This window comes from Perissodus microlepis, chromosome 14 (genome assembly GCF_051167445.1).
Source record: "Perissodus microlepis isolate ML-2025 ecotype Zambia chromosome 14, ASM5116744v1, whole genome shotgun sequence".
In the NCBI taxonomy this organism is placed as follows: domain Eukaryota; kingdom Metazoa; phylum Chordata; class Actinopteri; order Cichliformes; family Cichlidae; genus Perissodus; species Perissodus microlepis.
In genome coordinates this window covers 2451883-2466582 of record NC_140474.1, presented here as the reverse complement: position 1 = coordinate 2466582, position 14700 = coordinate 2451883, and the positions used below count along the sequence as shown (strand labels likewise).

General features: G+C 40.2%; 1 long non-coding RNA gene across 11 annotated transcripts; it reads left to right on the top strand.

Annotated features, from left to right (window-relative positions):
• Positions 1-254: 254 nt before the first annotated feature.
• LOC146372854 (uncharacterized) lies at positions 255-6041 on the top strand. 11 transcript variants are annotated; one of them, XR_014802275.1, is made up of 5 exons: positions 255-676; positions 1351-1430; positions 3289-3470; positions 3569-5309; positions 5452-6041. It is a non-coding gene; the product is annotated as an uncharacterized LOC146372854 (long non-coding RNA). The 11 variants fall into 11 exon arrangements; XR_014802283.1 differs by lacking the exon at positions 255-676 and having other exon boundaries at positions 719-1430; positions 3569-3721; positions 3837-5309; XR_014802284.1 differs by lacking the exon at positions 255-676 and having other exon boundaries at positions 720-1430; positions 3569-3711; positions 3837-5309.
• Positions 6042-14700: the final 8659 nt, after the last annotated feature.

The following is a 14700-nucleotide window of genomic DNA, read 5'->3' as shown; positions in this document are numbered from 1 at the left end:
ACCGACAGCTAACGTGTCGTTAATTTGACACATTTTACTGCATCTATTTTTAGTTTCTTTGTATTGTTTGCTCTAAGCTTTCAGCTCCACCTTCTCACAACTTTTCCCACACCAAACTTTTGTCTACAAGTTGCTGAGCGCACAGCGAATTATAGAGATCTGATTGGGCAATCCAGTGTCTGTAAGGAAAATGAACCAATGGGCTGTTTAACAAAACTGTAATGAAAGAGTTTTCACTGCCCTCCAGTGGTGAAAGTAAAGAACTGCACGTGTAAAACAACAACAGCAACAATGCCTGAGGCTGCCCAGGGGTCCGTTCTTCGTACCTCGCTTACTACATCCAAGATCAAATCATCGCGCCAACTTTGAGCTCGCTATTCCGGTTCTCCGAACACACCTGTTGTTGACGATTAGTACAGCTGGATGAAGTAATGTGAGATCACTGGGTGGCTTAAAAGGGGCTACGCATCGATAGTAGAAACATTGATCGGCAACCCTTTGATTGGTCGGCGAAAATGTCGAAGGAGCGCGCTCAGTATTTTTCGGCAGCAGAGCAAGAACTCTTGATTGAGGGATTTCAGGAGTTTCAGAGTTTAATTAAAACGCAAGGGAACACTGCAAAGGCTGCAAAAGCAAGGAGAGAGGGCTGGCAGAAAGTTGCTGACAAATTAAACTCGTAAGTAATTTAATAATAACAATAATAATAATGGATTGGATTTATATAGCGCTTTTCAAGGCACCCAAAGCGCTTTACAATGCCACTATTCATTCACTCACACATTCACACACTGGTGGAGGCAGCTACGGTTGTAGCCACAGCTGCCCTGGGGCAGACTGACAGAACAACACGTTCTCGCTCCCAACTCGTCAAACGTGTGACGCATGGTCAGGCTCCCTCTGCTTCACTTATCGACGCGCAGGGTACCCCCCTCGCGTCGAGAATTGACGTGCAGGGTCCTCTTATTGAATACTATAGAGCTCCCTAAACGTTGCTTATTGACGACAAGAGATTGCCGCGGAAGAGCCTGTTGTCCGTATATTTATATATTTCCAAAATCACATTGTAGTGACGTATACAGAACACAATAAATTATATAATGTAAGCAACTACCTGAGAAACAGCAGATACAGCAGATAAATTAATTATAGGCTGTTACTTTTCTATCGTTTATTGCATTTATGGAGGGAGTGATGTATGCTGGGTAATGGCACAGCTAGCGACTGGGTGACTTTATTCACCCGCTTCGGCTGTTATCAGTCCATACAATGGGCGTTATTAGCACAAATCAGTCCCATAGATATGGGCCATCTCCTGCTAGATTGTTCAGAAGGTTGTTCTCATCCATCCAGATGGAGGATCACTAACAGGAGCGTGGGAAGCCTCCAGAATCCACTCTGGCTGCAATCCGGTGGATATGCAGTGTGTACAGGTAAGACCATTTAAACGGACAGCATTTATAGAATGACTATTAAAAGTCAGCGAGTGTCAGTAATGTTAATGTGGTTATCTTAGTAATACACCGAGTGCTAATATAACAGCTTTAAGATGCATTTGTAGATATTATTACGTGTTTTACCGTCTTTGTGGTGCTAGCTTAAAGTTACGGTGTAAACGTTAGCTTATATTGGAGGAAAGCTGTTACTGGTTAAACGATGTTAGCACAGAAATATTAGCTTCTGTCATGACTGATGAAGGTACTAGTTAATAAAGTTTCCAGTAAAGTGTTTAATCGCAGCCACAGACTGACAGCAAATATCTCGATTAGCTTCAGTGCATCTGTAATAAATATGTGCAAGTTTCAGTGCTTCGTTTAAACTGTATGATACTTATACTGACCCAGGGTCAGTGTAAAATACAATCCTAGCTGTGTGAACAAAGCCTGGCTCCTTTAATCCTGCATGACAAACCTCAGGATGCAGGTTATTATTACTCTTTCCTGCTGGCACACCTGTCACACCTGAGAGTCAGCTAGAAACGTACAGTGACGTGGACATCATGCAAAGACTGCCAGACTCTGTAATACTGTAAATGATCAGTGACTCAGGTTAACACTAAACTTTAAACGGTACCTCTGTGTCTCTGTGTGCTGAACATCTAGGATTGAGTCAGGCTGCATCAGCTGAAGCTGTTATTTGTATATATCAGTATTTTTTTTTAATTCAGGTGTGGGGAAAATACGTAAGACTGCAGTGAAGCGATGCACCAGATTAATCCCTGGCCAAAGGTATCGTACTTAAATCAGACTACTGATCCAGCCACATCAGCGTTTTGTGAGGTCTGTTTAAAGTAGACTAAAAATGAACTGCAGGTTCCTGAGAGGTGGACTGTGAGCACAGAAACACATGTTCATACATACAGCTGCAGCAAACTTACATTAATTTTAAATAGATTTGTTACTCTGATGTCTGTCTCTGTGTTAGTCCTCTGACAGACTGGTGACCTGTCCAGGTGTGCTCTACCTATGACTACTGGGACAGGCTCTAGCCTTTTTAATAGAAATTTTCTGTTATTCTCATTTAAAGTATTTAAGTGCTTATGCATATGCTTAGTTGTGACACTGTTACTGTTCAGTGAAAGTTTCTAAAACTAGATGAACTTACTTCAGCGTCAGCAGTTTGAGAAAACAACTCCCTTTACAGGTGCTGATAAGGCCAAGGGCACAAAACAGCTTAACCATTGATCGGTTAGGTTTCATAGCGAGGCACGTGAAGTGTGGTAGGATCAGTTTGTAACTTCCTCCCTCTTCCTTGGAATGCATAAAGGAGTAGGAGCACCACTTCTGCGGCAGCGCTGACTGTGAACTGTGATGTGTGCTGGCTCTCCTGTGCGCAGTAATAAATAGCTTGATCACAGCTCTTTCTGTGTTGCAGACTTTATTTTAAAAATTCCACGACACCCCCCCACCCTCCCACTGTGAACATGAATTGAATATTCAGAAGAAAATGAATGGATAGACTGACATTTGTTTAAATACTTCTAGAAATCTGAGCTGTTGGTGTGTCCTTGGATTGTGTGGTAATAATATTAGAGCCTGCAATCTTTCTTACTGAATCTCTACTCTGAGTCATGTTACCTGAGATTAATTCTATGTTTACCTGTCAGCCTGGACGAATGTGCTGTGTGAAGGAAATTAAATTAAATCAGATCTGAACTGCTTACATTTAAGGAACCTGTTCATATTTAATTGAAATATGAACCAGTGATTTTTTGATTGCTGATTCCAAGATAATCTTTGTGGAAATCCTGTTTGGCTTTTTGTTATTTTAATTCTCTTTTCTGTTTTCCAGAACAGTTCTCCACAGTCACTGTCCACATGGGTCAGTGGGACCAAGAAGCACTCTGCTAATGTGTGGACTCTGACCAGCAACATCCAGCAAGACCCAGACAGCGTTTTCTATCTCCCACCTGGAATTTTTTGTTTGTCTGTGACTGGAGAGTCAGATTTTTGTTGAGCTTCACACTTGCAGAGGTAAGTCAGTTTGCAGAGATCCCTCCCACCCTGGCTTTTATGTGCTAGATTTCTTATCTGAAACAATAATATTTCAGTGACTGCTGCTTATACCACAGGTTAATACACTCTACTGATCCCTGATGGGAGAATCATCAATTTTGGCAACAAAGAAGCCTGGTGGATGTTTGTTTGCAGTCTGATGATGGGACATCATGCTCTGCATCTTCAAAGTTTGCCTCCTCATTATTATTCATACCCAGTAATGTGAAGTATGCTCATATCTACTATAACTGAACCAACCTGGTGCTCTTCATTTATGGAGGCTGTTGAGTCTGAATGTTGGATGTTGTGTATCTCGTGTTCTCTGGGCTTTGTTGTCCTCAGTCTTTTTGCAGGATCAGAAAACAAAACCAGGAGGCGCGTAAATGTTTCTTCTCCATGATGTTTCTTCAAATGTTTCTTCTGGATGATGATAAGACTGTGACACGGGATGCCACCTTTGGTCTTGTGATGAAGCAAAGCTCAGGAAGAAGTGTGATTAAATGGTACCCACATGTTGAGAAGGATGTACAGGGGCACCTGCAGCCAAATCCAAGCTTCGGGTTAGTTGTAGTTGCAGAACGCTATAGGACTGAGACAGCTGAGGCATCAAATGTTTGATTAAACGGACGAAAAAGAGAAGTTTCTTCCCTATAATTATCACTTCTTAAAATCTGTAGCAACTTCAAGTCTGTCAGCGTGCTGAGCATGCTCAGAATGTGACAATATATTTTTGTTCAATATTTAATTTCTTTCAGTTGCAATTGTTAAATGAAAAAAAAATAAAAATATATTCTTATAATTTAGCAAACTAATTTATCATAGAGAGAGAGAGAGATGTGTATATATACACACACATATATCTGTATTAGTTTTAATAAATTAATTTGACACCTGTATTGAAAATACCATATTGTATTCATACAGAATCAGTTTGGTATCATTGTCTGTCTGCTCACTGATTGCTGAAACTAAGAGCTACTTTGATCTGTTTAGATCTAAAGTATCCAAAGTTGAGCTCTGATGTTTCTTCACCCTTGTGTGTGATATGTGATATGTGATTTCCTACATGCTGGCAGAGCAGAGCAGCAGTTTGTGCTCACAGATGGTGACGGTGTGGAGAGACGGTGGTGTTTCCTCAGAAGAACCAGCAGAGTCACAAAGGACACCAGTCCATCTCACCACCGTGACTTGCTGACTGATGCTCGTCTGCACTGCACAGAGGAAATCGACTGACCGAGGTTTGTCCAGTGACGTGTTATGAAATGTATATTTGTTTTATGCTTACAGATATGTTTTTCTTGACAGAGGCTCTGCAGAGGTTAGACAAAGAAAATATGTGCTTTACATTTTACTGTGATTTATTGAGATATTTGTTGCCTGATGTTCAGCAGGAATGGAGAAACGGAATCAAAGGGAGATGTTTTTGCTGTTTTTGTAATGATGTAAGTAAATCTTCAATATTATTTATTTGCTTGGTTATATTAGGAGTGTTTCTGAGTGAGGGAGGGAGGAGTCATCATCCAGGTAAAGTGACGTAGATCAGTGGATACACTTGTCTCCCCTTTAAAGGAGACAATCACAGTCATCCTTAAATGTTAGTGCTTTCAAATACACAAACATTTTTAAAGGACAAAAATGAACGTCCAACTTTGACTGTAATACAAAATAAATCTTTGCATGTGTGTTTTCAAACTCTCAGATGGGCAGCATATCAGTCTTGGACTGTCTAACCTGCAGCACTGAATGACCACCACACATGAGCATGTTCCTGCAACATTCAGCATCTGATCCTTCATCTGTGTGCTTCTGCTTTTGGTAAGTAGAGTTACCCAACTCCAGTAACTCTAAACACATGCCATCCATTTCTAACGGCCTGGTTACTTCCTGTCAGTTACTTTAGAAACCATGTGGTCACCTGACCTAACACTGTTTCTTCTTCTTCCCCTTAATGTTCAAGTGTCACATGTCAAACAGCTGGAGAGGAAACTACACCAGTGTACTGGGACGTTTCAGTAACACGTGCCAGATGCTGTTCCTTCATGGTGACATCACCAGAGACAGCCCCGCCCACCTCAGGACCTCGCCATTGATCATGATCATGATGACAGCGAGTGGAACTAAGACTGTAAAAATCCATGACCAGAATGTTTCGATGCTTTCTAATTATTCATGAATACTGAGTTTTTGTCTCTCTCTTTTTTTTTTTCTTTTTTTTTTTACCTCATTTGTTACTAACAAAGTTCACCAAACTCACACAGTTTACATTCTGTATGTTTCCATCTTTACCAGCCACACTCTAACTGCATTTAAGAAATCAATCCTTAGATTTCTCTTTTGTAATTGATGATAATTCAGTGAATATACTGCGCTGCTTCCTTTTATTGCGTCTCACATTGCTTTAAGTTTTTCAGTGTCCAGTTATTTTTTTACTGCTGTTTGAATTCTCTGTATGTTTGACCCTGTAGACTGTTTGATGGACTGCTTGTCTTCCTGTTTGTAACCGCCGCCTGTTTTTGACTAAAGATTTGGATTTCTGACTTCAACACAGCCTCTGCGTGTCCTCCCTTTGTGTCCTCTTCCTCTGTGAATGTGTTGCATGTGTCACAGATTCATTTTATTAACAGCTTTCCCACAGTGAGTTGCATCAGCATTCATTCACAGCACATTGCAGAAGGATTCAGATTAATACAGTGATCTTACAGTCAGAATGATCCTGACAGAGTGCCACTGTAATTATCTTTCATCAGGTAAATTTTAAAGTTCAGTATTTCAAAGCAGGAGTTATGAAGAATCATATTGGCATTAGGACTAATAATATGTGCTTACAAAGTCAAAGTTTTTTAATTATGCTAGAATATTGGAAGACAATCAACTTTTAGTGTTTTCCGCATATTAATTCTTCTGAAATAGAGACGGTGACCCTAACTGTACAGAAGCACTAAACAACTGACAATCTAACAGACATCATTGGCCCGAGCTGTCATGCACAGTGAGTCTGATCCTTTGCTGTGAGAGTCTGACAAGCATGTTTCTGGTCAGTTTGGAAGAAATAATATCACAATGTTGATCTTTCTTTCCAATATTCCTTCTCTTTTACAACATAAACTGTGATCAAAGGTACTTATGTTCACAGCGTGTAATAATACTGACAGTCCAGGGCATTGTGGTCTGTTGAGCTAGGGTTAGGGTTAGGGTTAGCAATTCAGACATATGTAATCAATATTACTCTTGCTGGATATAACAAACACCTAGGGATTTGTATTATAATTTGATTTTCATGAAATATTCATATTCAGTATCGGTCCTTTTATATTATAACCATGTATCCACCCAGGCTCATGGTGGGGCAGGGCTCTGTCCTGGGATGCTTGAGTAAAAGGTAATGTACACCCTGACCAGGTATCCAGTCTGTCAGAATTGTTTTCAATATTTGGTTCAAAAATATGAGTAAAAACAAAAATCCAACTAGGATTCTTGCATATGATGAATAAAGTCTGTCTTTGACTGTATTGTGCAGCTGATCCATCAAACCCCCAGCAGGTGAACCTTATTCATGACATAACACGGTAACAATGTAAAAAATGAAACAGCAACAGTCTAAATGTAAAGTGCATTCTAAAGTCCTCTTCAATAAATCATATGCAAAGAGTCATTCAGGACTGTAAAACGTGAACTACAGAACCCAGAGTCTTCATCATTAAATCTCTGGTTGCTTCATTTTTCTATCCTATATCAGATACTTTAAAGGTTAGGTTAGGTAAAGTTGCACTGTCATTGTGAGGCAAAGTGCTTTATGTGTGTGTGTGCGTGTCATGGACGGCTATAAAAGGCCTATAATTAAAGAACAAAGCGGGGTTTGAGTTCGAGTTGCGGCAGACTGTCACTACTTGTAAATGGAACGCAGCCTATGGGCAGAAATCTGTGCCATCAGAAACTGAATTTGAATAAGTTAAATTTGAATTTGAATTGCTCAGATTGAATCTGAATTGTAACTTGAATAAATGCTTTTGAAAACTGAATTTGAATTAGTCTAATTTGAAATTGAATTTATGGTTTGAAAATGATCATCACTAAATTGAAATTGAATTTTATATTTTGAAAATGAATTGATTTGCTTTGAAACTGCATTTTATCCTTTAAAAATTCAGCTCTTGAATAATTTCAGTTTCACTTCTCACCATTCAGTTTCAGTTCTACAATTCAATTTCAGTTCCAAAATTCAGTTTTTTTGAACTTACATCCGGTTCCGGTTCAAGCGCAGATTAATAGAACTACGTTTTTCTAGCGGACTGAAAGTGTTACTGACGGGAATCTACAGCATCTTGAGCTGAATTAAGACTTCAGAAGTCATTCGTCATGTCGAATGAGCAGCGGATAAACTCTCAGGTTGGTAACAAATGTATTACATGTATAAGAACAAGCGTCATGTTAACAAATGATAGCTGTAAGGTAACTTTTATGCTTATTGTAGCTGTTAGCTAAAAACGCTAATTTAGCGTAGTTTGCCCTGAATTCAGCTTTGACAAACAAATATGATCGACTGTTTCTAGTAGAATTCCAGAGTTGTCATCTTGTACCCTCTCAGAGTACCCCCTCTGTATGCTTGCAGAGACCCCTACAGTAGGGAAACATGCAAAACAGTGTCCAAACCTTTGTATTTTAGCTTTATTTATGTCTTACACAGCATCCCAACTCTTTAGCTAACTTAATAACTTTAGCTAAAGTGAATAGTTAGTCTAATTCATTAGTGCAGCATTACTGGATCACCTCTGTTTGAAGTGATATAATATGATATACAACTATCACTGAAACAGCAAACTTTGTAAATAAACAAACAACACTTCTCATTCTCTAAACGTTTGGCCACAGCTGTAGATTACACTATCAGTGCTTGTTCACTCTTGACAATAATTACATTTCTAAATTTACTTTGTGCATTTACAGGTAAACAATATCTAATATTTTATCTAAATGACTGCTTTGTCTTTGAAAAGGGTGAAGAGCCTGAGGCCGGTGACAGTCCAGTTCTACTCTAAGTACATCCTTACAGTGGCTCACAGGACAAGGCCACATTCCTGTCCTGCCAGAAGAGAAGAGAAACTCCAGAGTCTTCATGCAGTTCAACCATACCTGTCATGTGAGTGAAGTTGGCCCCCCCACCTTCTTCAAATCCAACAAAAGTGGTATCAAACGTTTGTGCTACGTTTGTGCTAGTTTGTGCTGCTAAAATTTTCGTTTGTGCTGCTTCTGTTTTAAGATATTAATGAAAATGTAAAGGTCAAAAGGTCAACCAGCCCCCCCACATTACCCAAATCAAACAAAATTGATGTCAAACGTTTGTGCTACGTTTGTGCTGGTTTGTGCTGCAAAAATTTTCGTTTGTGCTGCTATCATTTTAAAGATATTAATAAAAATTTCTAGAGGTCATCAGAGGTCAACCAGCCCCCCCACATTACCCAAATCAAACAAAATTGGTGTCAATCAACTGTGCTACGTTTGTGCTGGTTTGTGCTGCTAAAATTTTCATTTGTGCTGCCTCTGTTTTAAAGATATTAATGAAAAGGTAAAGGTCAAAAGGTCAACCAGCCCCCCCACATTACCCAAATCAAACAAAATTGGTGTCAATCAACTGTGCTACGTTTGTGCTGGTTTGTGCTGCAAAAATTTTCGTTTGTGCCGCTATCATTTTAAAGATATTAACAAAGATTTCTAGAGGTCAACAGAGGTCAACCAGCCCCCCCATATTAATGGAATCAAACAAAATTGATGTCAAACGTTTGTGCTGGTTTGTGCTGCAAAAATATTTGTTTGTGCTGCTAACATTTTAAAAATTTTAATAAAATAACGTCTTGATGCGTGCTTAATCATCCAGGTAAGTAAATCCCAAAAGGTTGATTCTGTTCATCTGGACATTTTCAGTTGGAGAAAGGTTTCGTCACTCATCCAAGTGACTTCTTCAGTCTCAGCTGACTGCAGGTTTCCCCAACCTTATAAACAGTACATTTGCATAGTGAAGGAAACTAGCGCCACTGAATGAACAATGTGCTGGGGGGTTAGTTCCATGATTGTTAGTATGCAAATTCTTATGACCATTGATCAATGACAACTAATCAAAGCCTACTGATCAATGGCCATGAGTACCATTCACAGAAAGTGGGGAATGGCTGCAATCACAGCATTGTAAGATGGCAAAAGATGTACCCTTGGGCCCCCCTTCTCGATTCAGAGATGGTCAGCATCCTGACAGCCCAATGGACGAAGCTGTCTCTCAGTCTGCTGGTTCTGGCCCGGAGGCTCTTCAGTATCCTTCCTAATGGCAGCAAACTGAAGACGCTGTTGAAGGGATGAGTGGAGTCACCTGTAATGGAGAGGACCTTCCATATGAGGCAGGTGCAGTAGATCTCCTGGGGAGGGAGGCAAGAGAGGTCCCCACAATGCTCTCGGCTGCTCTCACTACCCGTTGTCATTTTTTCCTGCAGAACCCAATGCAGGAGTCATACCACACAGTGATGCAGCTGGTAAGGATACTCTCAACTGTGCCTCTGTAAAAGGTGCTCATAATGGGGGTTGAATCTCTTGTGCTTCTCAGTTTGCAGAGGAAGTAGAGTCGCTGTTGGTCTTCTCCACATTCAGGGACAGGTTGTTGTTGCTGTACCACTCTGCCAGATGGTTAACTTCACCCCTGTAGTAGATCTCGTCGTGGGTCAGCAGAGTGAAGAGAAGGGGGCTCAACACACATCCTTGGGGAGCCCCCGTATTCCGTGTTCTTGGGCTGGAGGTGTTGCTGTCGACCCGTACTGTCTGCTGTCTTCCTGTCAAGAAATCTAGCAGCCCGTTATACAGCAAGGTGCTGATCCCCAGCAGATCCAGTTTGTGAATGAGTTGCTGGGGAATGATGGTGTTGAATGCTGAACTGAAGTCTATGAACAGCACTCTGACATATGAGTCTCTAGTGTTCAGATGTGTGAGGGCTGAGTGAGGGGCAGTTGAAATTCCATCATCGGTTGAGCGTTTTGACCGGTATGCGAACTGAAATGGATCCAGGTTGGGGGAAAGCGATAATTTGATTTGATGCATGACTAACCGTTCAAAGCACTTAACTTAATAATGATGGAGGTGAGTTTGACAGGACGGTAGTCCTTAAAGCAGGAGATAGATGACTTCTTGGGTACAGTAATGATGGTGGAGGCTTTGAGGCATGTGGGAACGACGGCCTGACCCTAGTGATGTGTTAAAGATGTCTGTGAAGACATTTGTGAGTTCCACAGCATAGTCCGTCAGTGCTTGTCCAAGGATGTTATCAGGACCTGGAGCTTTGCGTGTACTGATTTTGGCAAGGGATCTCCACACACTGTCTGGGGATTGTGTCACCACGGTCTGTAGAGTGGGCTTGTAGTCTGTGATGGTTTGTATTCCTTGCCACTGCCTCCAAGTATTTCTGCTGTCGCTGAAGCTTTGCTATAGCTGATGCCACGTGACAGGTTTGCCCTTGCTGTTCTTAGACTCACCTAATTCCCGGCTCTGAAGGCTGCATTTTTCAACCTTAGGAGCATTTAAACCTGACCTGTGAGCCATGGTTTCTGATTGGCCCGGACAGTGATAGTCCTGGTCTCTGTGACATCATTGATGCATTTTGGGATGTAGGCAGTGACAGTTTCTGTATATTCCTGAAAGTCTGTGGTGTTGTCGTGTGTGGCAGCCTGTGGTGGAAAAGCAGTGCCTCTGAGGACCCTTCTGGCCACACCTGTACCTGCTTACGAACTGGTTTGGTGACTTTGACCAGGGGCCTGTGGGAACCCATGGCACACCTAGATTTCTGCCTGTACTGACCCTTATGCAAAATAGGTGGAATTAAGACACAGTTCCAAAAGCAAACACAACTGATCAGTGCTGAGAGTGGTCCTGTTGCTGAGGTTGGGGTGATCCTGTAATCTCTTATGAACGACCTCCAACGCTTCTATGACTGGGATGCAAGTGAAGACAGATGTAACATCTCTCTCTCACTGTACATGTACTGTTTATAAAATTAGGGAAACATAACCTGCACAAACAAAATAATTTGCAGGACAAATGTTTGACATCAATTTTGTTCGATTTGAAGAAGGTAGGGGGGGCAACTTCACTCACGTGTGTTTATAAGGTTGGGGAAACCTGCAGTCAGCTGAGACTGAAGAAGTCACTTGGATGAGTGACGAAACCTTTCTCCAACTGAAAATGTCCAGATGAACAGAATTAACCTTTTGGGATTTACTTACCTGGATGATTAAGCACGCATCAAGACGTTATTTTATTAAAATTTTTAAAATGTTAGCAGCACAAACAAAAAATTTTGCAGCACAAACGTTTGACATCAATTTTGTTTGATCCCATTAATATGGGGGGGGCTGGTTGACCTCTAGAAATTTTTGTTAATATCTTTAAAATAATAGCGGCACAAACAAAAATTTCTGCAGCACAAACCAGCACAAACGTAGCACAAACGTTTAACATCAATTTTGTTTGATTTGGGTAATGTGGGGGGGCTGGTTGACCTTTTGACCTTTACCTTTTCATTAATATCTTTAAAACAGAAGCAGCACAAACAACAATTTTAGCAGCACAAACCAGCACAAACGTAGCACAGTTGATTAACACCAATTTTGTTTGATTTGGGTAATGTGGGGGGGCTGGTTGACCTCTGATGACCTCTAGAAATTTTTATTAATATCTTTAAAATGATAGTAGCACAAACGAAAATTTTAGCAGCACAAACCAGCACAAACATAGCACAACTGACTGACACCAATTTTGTTTGATTCCATTAATATGGGGGGGCTGGTTGACCTTTGATGACCTCTAGAAATTTCTATTAATATCTTTAAAATGATAGCAGCACAAACGAAAATTTTTGCAGCACAAACCAGCACAAACGTAGCACAAACGTTTGACATCAATTTTGTTTGATTTGGGTAATGTGGGGGGGCTGGTTGACCTTTTGACCTTTACATTTTCATTAATATCTTTAAAACAGAAGCAGCACAAACGAAAATTTTAGCAGCACAAACCAGCACAAACGTAGCACAAACGTTTGATACCACTTTTGTTGGATTTGAAGAAGGTGGGGGGGCCAACTTCACTCACATCCTCGATGTCTGGAGTTTGAGACCCCTGCCGTATGGTGTTCATGCTGTTTTCTACCCCACAGTTACAGCATGTCTGACTGCCTGTTCAGCATATGCAAAAATATATGATGAGTTTAAGCATGTGATGACTAAGGCCTTCCATTATGGTGTTTGTCATCACATGTCACAGACATCTGGATGATCATTTGGAATAAACAAAAAACTAAAAACTTGTTACTTCATCTTTTATCTTTATTATTATTATTGTTCTTATTTTACACTTTTCATTGTTAGGCATTAGGTTTATTTGTAGTAGTCTTTTCCAACGTCTTTCCCTCTTCCATGTTACTGTGTCAGCTTGTCAGCATGTATTTGGGTTTGGAAGTGGAACAGAAAGTAAGGAAATCCAAAGTGCCATTAAAACCAGGAGAGGTTCTTATATTTCAGAAGAAGGGATTAATTCAAAAGAAATGACCTCAATGCCATATTTTATTTAGGAACCCTGGAGAGCACTTTGCAAAATAACACATTCTTATAATTTCACCCTCAGATGAGCCAAGCTACGACTGTCAGGGAAGGTGATGTAGGTACAGAGCATGTGAGAGTGGTTAAGTTAATGTCTCTTGTCTAGATGAAGGCACAAGAGGGATCAATGGCAAGGCGTAGAGATTCAGTATCTTCAGTCTTCAGTGGACACTCCATTTCTCTCTAAGCATGCACTCAGTACCCTAAGAATTATTATGGTAGTTAAACACAGTGATAGTTGTATATCATATTATATCACTTCAAACAGAGGTGATCCAGTAATGCTGCACTAATGAATTAGACTAACTATTCACTTTAGCTAAAGTTATTAAGTTAGCTAAAGAGTTGGGATGCTGTGTAAGACATAAATAAAGCTAAAATACAAAGGTTTGGACACCGTTTTGCATGTTTCCCTACTGTAGGGGTCTCTGCAAGCATACAGAGGGGGTACTCTGAGAGGGTACAAGATGACAACTCTGGAATTCTACTAGAAACAGTCGATCATATTTGTTTGTCAAAGCTGAATTCAGGGCAAACTACGCTAAATTAGCGTTTTTAGCTAACAGCTACAATAAGCATAAAAGTTACCTTACAGCTATCATTTGTTAACATGACGCTTGTTCTTATACATGTAATACATTTATTACCAACCTGAGAGTTTATCCGCTGCTCATTCGACATGACGAATGACTTCTGAAGTCTTAATTCAGCTCAAGATGCTGTAGATTCCCGTCAGTAACACTTTCGGTCCGCTAGTAAAACGTAGTTCTATTAATCTGCGCTTGAACCGGAACCGGATGTAAGTTCCAAAAAACTGAATTTTGGAACTGAAATTGAATTGTAGAACTGAAACTGAATGGTGAGAAGTGAAACTGAAATTATTCAAGAGCTGAATTTTTAAAGGATAAAATGCAGTTTCAAAGCAAATCAATTCATTTTCAAAATATAAAATTCAATTTCAATTTAGTGATGATCATTTTCAAACCATAAATTCAATTTCAAATTAGACTAATTCAAATTCAGTTTTCAAAAGCATTTATTCAAGTTACAATTCAGATTCAATCTGAGCAATTCAAATTCAAATTGAACTTATTCAAATTCAGTTTCTGATGGCACAGATTTCTGCCCATATAGAACATGGGAACAAGTAAAAGTGAAATATAAGAATATTCTACAGAATGGTAATATTTATCACTTATATTGCTTTTAGTCTCTTGAAAAGAGACCCTGAAATAATCTGTTTGTTTGTTTGTTTATAACAGCAACCAAGAAAAGGGCAGAGCAAAAAAAGACAGGTGGTGGTCCTGCACCCCCTCATCAACAAGTTGGTTAAGTAAATAATACTAGTGATGTGACGTTCTGTATCGAGGCTTCGAAGCTTGTGTCGAGTAATTGAGGGGGCGTTTCCGCGATGCGCGTATCGAGGCTTGCTTCATTTATGGGAGGAGCTGAAAATGATGACGTCCGAAGCCTCGCTGCCCGGCTGTACCACGTGACTGGTTCATGAAGTGGTTCGAACTTTGCCGCGAGCTATGACAGCGATATAAACCCCTCAGACTTCATTCAAAAATGTGGGTGTT